At 35.5% G+C, this 14594-nt stretch overlaps 1 protein-coding gene across 3 annotated transcripts in view; it reads right to left on the reverse strand.

Moving 5' to 3' along the window:
* LOC106868006 (rho guanine nucleotide exchange factor 28) overlaps positions 1-14594 on the reverse strand; it is a 561000-nt gene that overhangs the window by 475313 nt on the left and 71093 nt on the right. The window contains exon 2 of one of the 3 annotated variants that reach the window (XM_052976107.1): positions 931-1012. The exons of the other annotated variants lie outside the window; for them this stretch is intronic. The gene's annotated coding sequence lies outside the window, so the exon portion shown is untranslated. The remainder of the gene's footprint in view (positions 1-930; positions 1013-14594) is intronic. 3 annotated transcript variants of the gene reach the window in all.

The following is a 14594-nucleotide window of genomic DNA, read 5'->3' on the forward strand; positions in this document are numbered from 1 at the left end:
ACACCATTTCGAGCGTGGCCGTTTTCGTGCGGGTGACACGTAAAAGCACCCACTACACTCTCTGAGTGGTTGGCGTTAGGAAGGGCATCCAGCTGTAGAAACTCTGCCAAATTAGACTGGAGCCTGGTGTTGCCATCCGGTTTCACCAGTCCTCAGTCAAATCGTCCAACCCATGCTAGCATGGAAAGCGGACGTATAACGATGATGATGATGATGATGATGATGATATAAAATACATGGTAGCAAAGAAAATTTTAGAAATTTTATTTTACCACCAGTGGTTTAGCGAGGGTAAAAAAACAGTCAATAGACTATGTATTATTCATTTAAAATACAGATATGCCTGTAATAGGACATCTAACCCGCTAGAAATAGCAGCAAGACTACATACCACAAAAAGTAGGGATAATTTCGAAAGGGAATGAAAAATAAAAACATTTACCAATCTATATATATATATACAGTTAATAATAAAAAAAGACAAGAAAAAAACGTGAGGACATGGTACATGCAAAGTATTAATAAGACGCTCACAGAAGGAAAGAAAGGGTGTTTTATGTTTCAAGCAAAGCTCATCTTCAGAAACAGGACACAGAGGAAAGTCGAAGAGAAAAGGAAGATGGAGAAAGAAAAACATTGCCAACAGTTCACATGTGATTATATATATATATATATATATATATATATATATATATATATATATTCCACCAGAATGTTAATACAAATGATGAAATTTATGCTGGAAAAATATGTATGCCTTGCGAGTAAAATTTAGTAAATGTAAAATGTGTGAAAGCTCATGCTGTGTGTTTTTGGTCTACAAATATGAATCAGAGTTATTTTAGGATGCAAAGGAAAGCAATGCTCTAAAAAGGACATAACATATGGTAACTTGGCCAATCAACAAGCATAGATCAATAAAATAAGTACCAGACTAAGATCAGGGTTCAATGTAATAGACAATAATCTTTGGATGTGCTGCCACATCATGGCATCAGTTCAATAAGTGAACCTAGTAAAAGAAAAAAAAATCATAGCAAGTAACCAAAAACAAATCTTTATACAAAGAAGGTTGTGTACAGTACTTCATGTGACAATTTAAGTTTAACCCTTTATCATTCAGATTTCTCTGTCAGATGTAATGCTTATTTATTGACATTGTTTTGAATTAATCATACATTATCTTGTAGCTGCAAGATTTCAATGATGTGATGATTTACTTTTACAATGACATTGTAGGGTAGTTGTGAGAGGGTGGATCTGGCTAGTTTGAACATAAGACAGGTAGAATATTTTGGCCAGATATGGTTGGTTTAAATGCTAAAGGGTTAATACAATTCAAAATATTACAAATAAGCATAAATTTCCACAAAAGACCGTAGGTAACAACTGAATTGACTGACAATGCTACTAAAAGAAAGGCGGCGAGCTGGCAGAAACGTTAGCGCCCCGGGTGAAATGCCTCGCGGTATTTTGTCTGCCGTTACGTTCTGAGTTCAAATTCTGCCGAGGTCAACTTTGCCTTTCATCCTTTCGAGGTCGATAAATTAAGTACCAGTTATGCACTGGGGTCGATATAATCGACTTAATCCCTTTGTCTGTCCTTGTTTGTCCCCTCTGTGTGTAGCCCCTTGTGGGCAGTAAAGAAATAAATGCTACTAAAAGAAAAATGGCTCCTCCTCAGTAATTTTTTTTGTTTCATGAGCTCTACAACTCATAAAAGCTTAACCCAGTTTTCATAAATTCACATGAATCTTTTTTGTGTGTGAGATTTTGTTGGGAGGTTATGGGGTTAAGGAATAGGGGGATCAAAATCTTCATTCATATCTGATGTTATCTAGCTTGAGAAAATATCTACAGAAAAGAGAAAGGTTAAAAGGGGGAAGCGAGAAATAGGAAGTATGAGACTGTTCCAGAAGTCTCAATAGCAAAATGCTTACAACTCAATGAAGATGTAAATAGTTTAAAATGAACAGGATGACTGATTAAACACAGTATTGAAACAGATGCATGTGGCAATGAATATGTGATGAACATGTATGTATGTGTATAGTGGTGAAGAAATGAATGAGAAGTATGCCTATATGTTTAAGAATGAGAAAGAAAAGATAGAGAAATGAGGCAGCAGGAGATAAAACCAGAGAACTGTAAAGAAGTGAGATGAATAGTTGATAATAAATGTCTCTTTTCAAACTGGTTTCCTTGTTCCACCCACTTCGTCAGGCATCAAGATCTCTCAAAAAAATCTCATATACACTAAGTTTAAAGTTAATTGTTTAACCAGTTATCCCCTAACATGGTACAGAAGACTTCACAAAAAACAAAAAACAAAAAGAGGAGAGGAGTAATCATATTCCAAAGAAAACAAGTGAACAAGATTACTTTAGTGATGTCAAGCTCCACACTACTCATCCAAAGCAATGACAATTAGGTGCGTCTAGATTTATAGACTATCATTAAATGTAGAATATCAAACAACATCCGGTTTAAATAGCACATAATTATTAAGGTAATAAAAATCAATATTGAACTCAAAGTAAAATATCCAATCAGTAGGATGGGGTCTCTTGCATATCTACTGAGTTATAAATATACCAGACAGATAAATTTACAGGATTTCACTGGGTACAAGACTTATTATTGGAAAACAAGTACATTCATATGGATTTAACATGATATATAACTGATAGCTATTTTACTTTAAAAATCAGCCAACAGGCACTGAACTCAGAATATTGCAGAATGATGCTCAACACCAAAAGCAAATAATCTGCTATCCTCTCATTTTGGTTAACTTCCTGTCTGACAAACTGTCCCAACATTGTAAAAGTAAAAAGAAATATTGAACTTCATATGATTTTAATTGGGACTTTATTCCAAGACTATTTTAGTGTGATTAGTAAGCTCAAGCATTTTGAACTTCTACACTTATAAAATTGCTATCTACTGTGCTGAAAATATAGCTCCATGACTCCCATTCAGTCCAGAGAATCATAAAACACACACACAATCAATGTAGGCGCACACACACTCACACACAGAGTGGCAATCGTTTGTCCTCAACATTGCACTGGAAATGTGCATCCTCAAAATTCAGAGCAGAGGAAATATAGTTGCTGTCTGACTGAATCTACCTCACCCACTCCTATCATAACCTCCATGATCAAAGTCTTCATTGATGTGAAGTACAACAGCATTACTTTTGATGAAACTTTCAAGAATGAGAGACCATTGGTGTGACATGGTGGGGAAAGTCTTTGGTACATCCAGCTTTACAGAAATCAAACCAGCTGTCTTTGAAAATGATAACAAATTCAGAGGAATGTCACTTAGCACAATGGATTCTTTGATATGAAAACCACCCATTATAGTACAGCATGACCAATTACTATCCCTTTGAATGTCGTAGGAGAGAGAAATATCATCTAGTTCAGCAAGATAAGAGAAAAGAAAACTACTAAGTACAATAAAATATGGAAGATACATACCACCTAACATATGTGTCACCAGCACTGGCCATGAGTACAATTTCACTTAATGTGAGGTGCCTTCTCAAGCGATTTGCCGTGCTTGAGAAGATGGGTCAAGCTAAATGAAATCATGTGGTCAGTGCTGGTAACATGTAAAAGGCACTCATGCCAGTGACACAGAAAAGGGTCCCTTGTCAGAGACACAGAAAAGGGTCCCGTATCGGTGACACAGAAAAGGGTCCTGTGTCAATGACACAGAAATGGGTCCCATGTCAGTGACACAGAAAAGAAGCCCGTGTCAGTGACACATAAGAGACATCCAGTACACTCTGTACAGTGGTTGGCATTAGGAAGAGCATCCATCTGTAGAAACCAAGCCAAAACAGATGACAAGAGTCTGGTGCAGCTCTCTGGCTTACCAGCTCCAGTCAAATTGTTTAACCCAGTGTTTCCCAAACTTTCTGCATCCAAATTGCAATATTGCTAACCTATCGGCCAAAAAATGCTCCATTGCCCACCTGTCTAAAAAAAACCCTGACACAACCCCTCACCAACACTAAATCCCCTAGGAGAACCCCCTTCTATCATTTGACACGCACACACTATATTGTAGACTCATTGCCCGGTTAGTGCCGTTTTGACTAAATATGCATAGTTTACAAATCCCTTATTGTGGGTTTAGTTTTGCCATTAATGTGAATAAAATTCTAATGTTAGTTCTATATTATGCAGCCAGATTAACTTCGGTAAACTTGCGTTTTCTTTTACACTGAGTTTTATTTTCCCCAAATGAACCATTGATCAGAACTACTGATGCAAAATTAATTAATGATTGTATTAGAAAGGAAAAGAAAACAACTTTTTAATGAGTACCATGTATTTGATGCAATGGTGATATCACCCACTTTGGGAAGCTATGGTTTAACCCATGCCAGCATGGAAACCAGACATTAAATGATAATGATGATGCTGATATGGTGGTGGTTAAACAAGGAAGTACAGATTTAGTTTAACATATCTAAGGAGAATGCATTCTAATGAATACAAGGTGGTGTTCACATTAAACAATATAAGGATATTATATTAAATATGAGTGGAACAATAACAGAACATTGAAGAATACTGATACAGTATTCCAGTATTTAATACATTGAATAGTGAACTATGGTACACCATATTCAGCCTAACATTATCTTTTACCTTTTGTTTCAGTCACTGGACTGCAGACATGCTGAAGTACTGCCTTGAATGGGTTTAGTTGAACATAGTGATACCTGTACTTATATAAGAAATACTAGATTTAAAAGATTTCTTTTGCTGAACCACTAAGTTACCAGAATGTAAACAAACCAACACTGGTTGTCAAGTAGTGGGGAGAGGAAACACCAATACATACGTGTGTGTGTGTGTGTGTGTGTGTGTGTGTGTGAAGGGCCTCCACACAGTTTCCATCTACCACATTCAATCAAATCATTGGCCGGCCTGGGTTTTAAGTACAAGACACATATCCAAGGAGCTGTGCAGTGGGACTGAACACAAAACTACATGGTTGCAAATGAAGTACATTTGAATAACCTTTTACTGGTAAATGACAGCTTTAACTTCTCAAAATTCCTCAAAATTGAAGAAACATTTTATAAAAAATTCTTCCTTTTACACAGATATAAAAACAAAGCGGTTTTTATATCACCATTTATAAAACATGTGACTAGTCCTAATTCTATTAGAGGAATTTTTCTTATACGTGGCTTAATCAAGCAAAATAAATATAAAGGGAGATAATTATTAAATCGTTATAAAGTTATCCAGCTCATTAGTTCATGCTTGGTGTTTCCAGCCACACATTTTGATCAGTTCAATTTCTGATTATTGTAGACTGTTTTATGTCAGAATATATCTATTAATCCTTCAGCATTCATATCACTGTTAAATGTAATGCTTATTTATTTACAATGTTTTCAATTAATCATGCATTATCTCAGAACTTTGAGATTTTGATGATGTCACCGTTTATTTTTACAATGACATTGTAGGATAGAGAGGCTGGATCTGACCAGATTGAGCATAGAACAGATTGGATATTTGGGCTGAATATGACCAGTTTAAATGCAAAAGGGTTAAGTTAACTTTCAAGAGAGAAAACATAGAAATTCTTTTATTTTAATTTGTCTCAGTCATTTGGCTGTGGCCATGCTGGAGCCACCACCTTACAGAGATTTTTAATCAAAGTCAACCCCATGACTTATTCGTTGCAAGCCTAGTACTTATTCTATCAGTCGCTTTTGCCAAACTGCTAAGTTATGGGGATGTAAACACTCCAACATTGGTTGTCAAGCAATGGTGGTGGGGACAATCACAGACACACACACTTATATATTCGACTGGCTTCTTTCAATTTCCATCTACCAAATTCACTCAGAAGGCTTTGGTCAGCCCAAAGCTATAGTAGGAAACACTTCCCCAAGGTGTCACACAGAGAGACTGAACCCAGAACCATATGCTTGAGAAGCAAGCTTGTTACCACACAGCTACACCTATATTGAACAGTAACACACATAGAAACTACAAGATAATGCATAATTAATTCAAAACAATCATCACCATCATTATAGTTTAACGTCCGCTTTCCATGCTAGCATGGGTTGGACGATTTGACTGAGGACTGGCAAGCCAGAAGGCTGCACCAGGCTCCAATCTGATCTGGCAGAGTTTCTACAGCTGGATGCCCTTCCTAACGCCAACTGCTCCGAGAGTGTAGTGGGTGCTTTTACGTGCCACTGGCACGATGGCCAGTCACACGGTACTGGCAACGGCCACACTCAAAACGGTGTTTTTTACGTGCCTCCTGCACGAGAGCCAGTCCAGCGGCACTGACAATGATCTCGCGCAAATGATTTTCTAACGTGCCACCAGCACAAGTGCTAGAAGGCAACGCTGGTAACGATTATGCTCAAATGGTGCTATTTACAGGCCACTATGAATAAATAAGCATTACATTTCACAGATAATCTGAATATCAGAGGGTTAAGCAATTCCCCATGAGTGCATGTCTCACCTCTTCATTTCACCGATGTTTTCCATGGAAAAGACAAAGCCACTGCAGCCTGGCAACAGTGATGTTCCAGACGGTGCCTTCAGAAGGCAGGGAGAACTGATACAGATATCCCAAGGCATCTCATCTGGCTCCTTAATTCTGTCAATCCATTAATCAAGACCGGTATTATTTTTATTTATTTTTATTGTATTAAACCCAAAGACATGAAAGGTGAACTTGACCTCAGCAGAGAAATTTAACTCCAGGGGACAGAGAGTTGGAACAAATACTGCAAAGCATTCTATCTGACCCCTAACAATGCTGGGTTTTTTTTCCACCTTAATAATATATGTATTCAGGAATAGAGTACTTGTTTCAATTATAGGTCAAATCAATCAAAATAGGTCAATCAAAACATAAAAGATGAAGTAAATGGGCTGAAAAATTCCCCTGAGAAGTTTAAACAGATTTCAAACGATAATTGATTTTTTATGGCTTGTTTTGTGTTTAGAAGATAGTTACTTATTTTATTTTTTATAACAAATCAATTAAAAATAAGCAGTAATATTGATATGAATAGCTTTACATTAAAATACAAGTAAATAAAAACTGCTGTGATTCAAAAACATAAAAGAGTAATGTCTTGGTAAATTACTAACTGCCATTAGGGAGGGGTCAGTAATCTGTTGGGGTTTCTTTCATCATTATATAAATAAACTACATTAAAGGTACTGTCTTTTGATCTCTTTCATAAAGAGAGACTGAACCTCAGGCCACCAAAGTAGCCTCTATGTGCTTGCTAAAAATAGAAGCTAAATTTCACATGTTACTATCTTAAAAAGGATGATATCTAAGATGTGGTTGGATAATGTAGTATTGGATACACAATGCCCTTAAAAAATTGAAAAGGCAAACGAATGGGATGGACATGGCTGGAACAGTTTCGATCATAGGTTTACCCAATTAGGTTTGACCTTTATAAAACATTAACAAGTAGTTGTCAATTGGCAGAGTCATTAGAACATCAGACAAAATACCTTGTGATATTTATTCTAAGTTCTGGATTCAAATTTTACCCGAGATCAACTTTGTCTTTCATCCTTCCAGAGTCAAAAAACAAAATACCAGCCTAGAGTAGTCAACTGATGGAAATGTTAGTGCATCAGACAGCATACCCTGCAGTATATGTTCTAGATCCTTATATTCTGAGTTCAAATCCCATCAAAGGTTACTTGGGTAATGGACTAAACCCATTGCCCTGTTAAACACTTCTGAGTCTCACACCATGAGTGCCTTAGTAAAGTTAGCAGAGTCTACTCTGTTGCAAGCATTAGTCCAGGTTCCCAATTTGAGGATATCTTCCTCTCCTTCCCATCCCCTAGTCTCAAAGGCTCTGTGATGGGTCATAGACACTGTCTTCTCTCCCCACTAAAAGATGAACAGAAAAAGAAAAAACATCAAGTCACTTGCCAGACAAGTACAACTCCAAAAACAACATTCACTGCTATGATAAAGGAGAGAATATAGTTAAATAGTAGGTTGGTAAAGGAGAGGCACATCAGAAAGGGATTTCTGCCAACAATCTCCTCGTTTGGTGACAGAAACAAAGCTACTTATAAATATATCAGTAATACACTAGGCTTTTGAATGAAAGTTCATTTTAGTATTTAGTAATGTATCAAAATGCAGTGTTAGCATGTCATTATAGCAAGCCTTTAGATTTGACCATTTAGTATATCCAGCCAAATATTCTGCCTGTTTTATATGAAAAGTAGCCAGATCCAGCCTCCCATGCTCACCCAACAATGTCATTCTAGAAATAAGCAATCACAATAATGAAATCACAAAGCTATGAGATGATGCATGATTAATTCAAAACAAAGTGAATAAATAAGCATTACAATTGACAGAGTAATCTAAATATTAAAGGGTTAATAAGTGTTCCAGTTGTTTAATTTAATATTATATTTCTTTTTTACCTTCCAGTTATATCTAGTAAAACTAGTGTGGGTTGGAAACAGGACTATAAATATGAAACATTGAACAAATATTATCTATATCTTGTCAAACAACAAGCTTGAAATAGCAGCCAAATCTCTTTTGAATTACCCCATACTAATTTTAAAAAGGAAGAACACATTGGGTGATATAGTTCTAGATAACTCTAAAAAAGATGGTATGATCACAACAACAGTACCTTTGATAATAGGCCTTCTCAATCAAAGTTAACCTGGGGCTAAACAACAAATTTAGTCCTAAAATAGTTTTAACAAGACAAACAAGTGAATGTCTAACATAGGTTTTTTGTTTATACAGCAGCTAGGTCTCCCTTTAAGCAAATCGCTCTTGATTCAAAGTTGGGACTATATGTTTAAATAATCCCTGGAACAACATTCCAACACAGCTGAAGAAGCCAACAATAGGATGTATTACAAAGAAAACACATAACAGATTTAAGGGGCATGGTAATTTGTGAGTGGTAGAATAACAATCTAAGCTATTTGATTAAAGAGGTTTTCAGTAAGAAACCACTTTGAGTTGAAATTCTACAAAACTGACTCAAGTCCCCATACTTTCACTATAAGCATACAGAACTAATCGCAAAAATAAACCTTAGCATGCTTAAGCTTCTGATTTTTGTGAGTGGCTGCTATAAATAAAAAAAAAGTTAAGTAAAGCTTTCTAACAAGACTAAAGTAACTTTGATTTAACCTAAAAGAATAGGTCTTTTACTATTTCTGCTTCCTTCACATTATGTAAAGCATATATTTACTGTTTTCTGACTTTAGACAGTATGATTGTGAGCCAATTGGTTAGATTTACTGGTAGAATCATTATCATCATCACCTTCATCATTTAACATCAAATTTTCCATAAAGTGTATAAGCCAAAGACACCAAGAAACTATGCTCCTTATGGAATAATGTGGACTGTATACAGTACATCTTTCCGTCTTATAAAACTATGTTAAAATCTGATTATACAACATTCATCTTTACGTATGTCTAATTTTAAATATGCACATACTATTTACACTCACTCACACACACACACACACACACACACACACACACACACACACACACACACACACACACACACACACACACACACACACACACACCCCCTTAAGCTAGGATTGATTAAAGGCAGGCTTGGTGAGATAGTAGAAATGCTAGAAGGATGTTGAGAGTAACTGATGCTTGATGTATACAAGAGATGAAATGAAGGGAAGTTTCAATTAGGTTCCTCACAGACAGGTTACACAAGTATAAATTCTCCAATGTGGATAACAGAGTTGAAGTAACAGAACTGGCATATTAATGGTAGAAAACCTTTAATTTCAACAGTGTTTTAATATGTCTAGCAATTACGTCACTGAGTCAGACATGTTGCCTGTCTAATGTTATTTTAATACATTTAAACAAGAGTCAAAATGTTATGAGTAAGGTACATAACTCTTCTGGTTGCCTCACTAACGGAAACAGGTTCCATTCCTAATTCACAGCTGAATGACCTACTGTAGAAACAATTGTTTAAACAAAAGCTCTTCTACTATTCCACTCTTGTTAGTTTTAGAAATGAATGTAAAGCAGGAAAAAAAAATCATTACATGCAAATTCTTCTATGTATCCAATGTGTGTGTGTGTGTGTGTGTGTGTGTGTGTGTGTGTGTCTCTCTCTCTCTCTCTCTCTCTGTATGTGTAGATGTATATATATATATATATATATATATATATATATATATATATATATATATATATATATATATACACATACACATATATACATATACATACAACGGTTTACCCATGGTAGTCAACTATCACAGGGGAGACAATCTCTTCTAGATTAACTTAGTTCAGGTGGATTTGAAAGTGGATAATTTACAGTAAGTAAAGGTGTACAGCATGTACACATTTAATTTATTTTTTTCCCCCTACACATATGAAAGATCTTAAAGTTTCTTGTCATTGGTAGCCATATATAGTGCTATATCAACCCTCTCTGGAATCATCAGCTCAGCATAACTTGAGGCAAATAAATTATGCTAAATTCAACATTTCACAAAGTTACACATTTCTTACAGAGAGAAAATAGTTTACCATATGTGTAAATAAATAAGTATATATATATAAACACACACATATATATATATGCACATATATACACATACATACATGCACATACATACATGCACATACATATACATACATACATGCACATACATATACATACATACATGCACATACATATACATACATACATGCACATACATATATATATATATATATATATATATATATATATATATATATATATATATATATATATATATATATATATATATATATATACACACATGAATGCATACATATATACATTACAAGTTCAGGTTTATACCTGGAATTATTGGAACCCTTGGATATGTAGCACACTGCCTGAATACCAATCTTGAGAAATTAGGCTTCTCAAAACCAGAAAAGAGAAAGCTAATTCAAAAGACTACAGATCCAATCCCTTACTGGAACTGTAAAAATCTGTTAAACTTTCCAGAAGTTTCATCATCATTGTTTAACGTCCGTTTTCCATGCCAGCATGGGTTGGACGGTTCAACTGGGGTCTGGGAAACCAGCAACTATATGCATGAGAATGCATACATAAAACAAAATATACAAATCTGCACATATACATACATACATGCGTGCATACATACATGTCCAGTATTGGTGGTGGGGAGCAGGAGAGGGTGGGGGTAACCATGAACAAGAGAAAGTCATTTTAGGGAGTAGAGCAAACAAGAAAGTACTATTTTAGAGAAAAATACGAAATATGTATATACATGTAGCCAAGAAACAAAGTTAATAATGTTGCGAGTTATATACAGAGTGGACCAAAAATCACAAAAAGGTATGAAATGATAAGTTTTAATGATCTTTTTAGATGTGATTTTTCCCACCTAACTTACATTTATTTTCTATATATCATCATCATCATCATCATTTAACGTCCACTTTCCATGCTAGCATGGGTTGGATGATTTGACTGGGGACTGACGAACCAGATGGCTACATCAGACTCCAATCTGATCTGGCAGAGTTTCTACATATATATATAGATAGATTAGAGTTTCTATATATATATAGATAGATAGATAGATAGAGAGATCGATAGATAGATAGATAGATACATATCATCAACAGTTCATATATCCGAAAAAGGAGCACACTCTAAAACATTAGCATAGTATATTTATAGAAGGCTGATTATTATGACGGGTCAGCGAGTGACCATTGGTGTGAAACCAATGGTCACTCACTGACCAGCCACAACAATCAACCTTCTATATATATACACAGAGAGAGGGAGAGAGAGAGAAACTGTTTTTCTTAATAATTATAGTTCATTATTACCATAGCATAATTATACAATATGAACACACAGACACACACAGAGTTTCAGAGTGGAAACATCTGGCTATGGATGTGAAACTCTCTACTGTCATCAAACAATTGCAACAACTCTCTTCCTTTCAGAATGCAGAAAATAGACATCAAACAAATCAAATACCATCAAAATCTCTCTTCTCTCTGTCAGCTGCAAAACTTCAGAGCTGCCACAATCAAGACTAAGCATGATGAAAGGTAAGTCTGGGGAGATTGTAGAAATACTAGGGGGATGTTGGGGGCAGTTGATGCTTGCTGTGTAGGAGAGAACAGGTGGGGCGAGGGCACCCTCAGCCAGACTCCTCACAAGTAAGGTACATAAGTACAAATTCTTCAGTGTGGATAACAGTGTTGGAGTTGGAAGAGTTGGCATATTAATGGAAGAAAAATGAATAAAATAATTAGGGTTGTCAGAATATGTGACAGAATAATTAAGTTTAGTCTTGTCACAGACAACACAAAAAAAACAACAACAACGATTTTTGCATATGCACCAAATCAGGGGTGGGATCAGCAAAGAGACTGTTTCTAGAAGGCCTTCTTTCAGACTACCTAAATAACAGAAAACACTGACTTAGTTTTTATCACAGCTGGTAACTGTAACGAATGCGTCGGGCAACACCATGATAGCTACTCTAACACACACAGGGGCAATGGGTATGGTACAAGGAGTAGAGAAGGACTAAGGCTTTTAGAGTTCTGTAATGCAAATGAACTATTTGCAATACTATCATTTAATGACCATTCAAATGAACATGCAACTCAAAGATTTTGTAATAGAAGTATAAAATCCAAGTCAGAATTCAGACACATTGTCCCTAGTAAAGTGTGTACTTCTCAATATATAGTAGTGGTTAAAGACATCAACCAGAATGGGAACCAGAGGGACCCAAAGACAAAAGGGAATCTTTACATGAAAAAGTATAAAAGTTGAACATTGCCACAGCCAGACACAGTTTCAAAGAAATATATAGAGATCATCATCGTCAACATTTAACATTTTCTATGCTGACCTTGGTTGAACAGCTTGACAGGAATTAGCAAGGCCACAGGCTGCACCAGGTTCCATAATTTGTTTTGGCTTGCTTTCTATGGCTTGATGCCCTTCCTAACGCTACACAGTATACTGGATGGTTTTTTTTTTTATGTGGCACCATCACCATGGCTAATGTGACACCAGCAGCAGTGGTTTTTATGTGGTACCAGCACCTAAATCAATGCTTTTTACAAGGCACCTTGGTTTTAAAATCTCACTTTAGGGATACATGTCAATAATAAAGAGCTGGAGAGAACTGTAACATTGAAGATAACTGGGAGTTTCTATAATTAATATTATGTCTATTGTGTTATATAATATAATTTCCTCTCTTCTTTTTTTTTTTTTTCAAATTATCTTATGATAGGAAAATCTAAATGAAAAAGTGCCCCACAGCTATCATTTGCCAGCAATTCTGATTTCATATTTTACATCCAGGCTAAAATTATGAACATCATTATGAGTATTTCGACTCATGTTGTAGAACTAACAGAACTCTGGCATTTACTTAATCCTGATAGATATAAATATAACCAACTGGAGTTTAAAAGAAGCAGTCCATTTCTGAACATCGGGGGAATACAACACTCAAAGAAAATTCCATTACTGAACACTTCAGCTTTACAAAAAGTGTGTCCCTTGATAAACATAATTATTTATAACATAAAAATTATTTTATTTATAGAATAATCAAACTCGGAGAAAACAAAATGTAACTTCTATGCCCATGAAAGTCAAGAAAAACATCAGGTAAACCTCTAGATAATTGAGAACCATTAACTATGCCACCATTATATAAACATAGCCTGAATATTTAGTAATAACCTTCAGTAATAAGTTATCTAGATAGCAATTGCACTTTTATGTAGTTTCAAGGAACTTAGATTACATCAGAACTGCCATAAACTTGTTGAAAATAAACATGTAACTGGAGATATTCTCGATATGTTCCACAATATCCTTCATAAAGATATAAACCAGAATCCAGCAAGCTCTAAATGTTTCACAAGTAGCAGCACCACAGTAGTACAGGTGGGGAAAAAGAATTATACGACCTTTATATAGCCTGGTAGAAAATAATATCACCATTCGTAGACAAAAACTCCTGCAAGATGTCCATCCCTAAAAATTTGTGTTTTATGCAGCATAAGGCATATCAGCAAGCTTTCTCTCTCTCTCTACTAATTACAGCATGACTTTCTAGTTGCTTACCAGGAAAAGTGTATCCTTCTTAGTGTGATGTCTATTCACATGATTTCTCAAAACAGTTAACTCTCTAAACAGTACTGCAAAAAGAAAAGTCACTACATTTACTGTCTACATTGTTTCCAGTTCCCTCTGTGCAGGCAAGTGATTGCACACACATTCATGCAAACAAGAGCAGCCACAGCAACAACAAAAACAAGCCCTCTCCCATCGCCATAATGTACAAACACCTGCCAAATTCAGAAATTTCTTCACTTCCTGAATTTCCAAAAGATAACAAACCCAATCTGTATGATAAAATAAATACAGTAATATTCCCTGTGGGTAACCTCTCGGGGCCCCTATAATTTCACATCCAATATAACAAATTATAGAAAGGGTAATTAACCAACAGCTTTATC

The sequence above is a fragment of the Octopus bimaculoides genome, chromosome 2, assembly GCF_001194135.2.
Source record: "Octopus bimaculoides isolate UCB-OBI-ISO-001 chromosome 2, ASM119413v2, whole genome shotgun sequence".
Taxonomy (NCBI): domain Eukaryota; kingdom Metazoa; phylum Mollusca; class Cephalopoda; order Octopoda; family Octopodidae; genus Octopus; species Octopus bimaculoides.